Raw genomic sequence first — 1,482 nt, 5'->3', positions numbered from 1 at the left:
CGGTCCAGAAACACTTGTATTCGGGGAGCCAGGCTGTGCTCCTTAAAACCCAAGATGCCTGTAGCATCTCATGTGTCTTATTTGTTTCAGGACTGGTCTGGCCATCTATAGGCGTAGATATATGCATTTGTTTTGCCATGTTGGCTAATAAACCAAAAACCTAGCGCTAGATAGCTCTAAGAGCGTCTGACGACAACGACAGCCAAGTAGGCTACGGCTACGCATGCACCGCCCCACGACATTTACATAACTTTCTTATTGGTCACAGAAGAAACAGCGAGCCAATAGCAAATCACATACGATGAAAAAACATCAAAACACGTAACATTAAAAAGCAAATCATGTAACGCAAACAAGGGAAAGAAAATCTTAAATTACTTTGGACTGATTGGCTACGCCCCTGTGCTTGGCAACAAAATTAAATGAACAAGTAAAGGTTTATTCCAGGCTGAAAAGAGAAGCTTTTCTGGACACTCCACTCAAAGCGCTTTACAGGTAATGGGGATCCCCTCCACCATCACCAGTGTGCAGCCCCACCTGGATGATGCGACAGCAGCCATAGTGAGCCAGTACACTCACCACACATCAACTCTCAGTGGTGAGGAGAGCAGAGTAATGAAGCCAGTTCACATCTATCATACATATCTATCTAAAATGTTTAAAGAATTAAAAAAACATCAAGTTTAAAGTTAATGTCACAAACGCATGTGAAACCCATTAGTACTAATTTCCCATCTGATGGCATATTTAGGGCACAAAAGAAAAATATCCTTTAGAGAAAATTCAAATGAATGCAAGATAATGTAAATTGTGAGTCACCAGACTGCAGTAATGCATCTCCTGTCAACCTGCTTAATTTATAACTGTTGCATATTATGGCACACAGACAAGTGATGATTTATGTTACAGCCATGTCACATTTAAGACTCTCTGTTTGTCTTGCCTGTGAATACGATGCTTGCCAGTAATAGAACAAGACAATTTTGTCCTCAAACGTATGATTTATGTGCGCTAAAAAGTAAGTAATGAAGTAACAATTTAACATCCCATGAGAAAATATTCAGAGAGGTTCAGCAACTCTTGGTGTTATTTTAAAAAACATTGACCAGATTGTCAGCTATGCAAAGTTTTAGTGATTTTAAGTTTTTGTTCTACTTTTCCCACTTTTGAAATGTTGTGTCTGGAGACCAGGCAGCTGAGCTGCCCCACATCAGGTAGATAACATTGGAACAGATTTAATTTCGGAAAAAACTCGTGTGGTGGGAAACCCCTTTTGATTTTTTTCCCGTTACCTTTTTCCCCGGTTAACTTCGTTTAAATAAATTTGTAAATTTTATAAGGGTTAATAGAACCCACTGTCAGGATTAGACGAACGTAAAAAGATCGTTTCATTTCCTCTGGTGCTAAACGTTAGTCATGTAGCAAGAGATATGACAATGAAACAAGTCTTTGTTCAAAAAGCACTTGGTTCGTTTTAGACAA

Source organism: Lepisosteus platostomus, chromosome 17 (genome assembly GCF_059453375.1).
Source record: "Lepisosteus platostomus isolate fLepPlt1 chromosome 17, fLepPlt1.hap1, whole genome shotgun sequence".
Classification (NCBI taxonomy): domain Eukaryota; kingdom Metazoa; phylum Chordata; class Actinopteri; order Semionotiformes; family Lepisosteidae; genus Lepisosteus; species Lepisosteus platostomus.
This window is presented reverse-complemented; position numbering follows the sequence as displayed.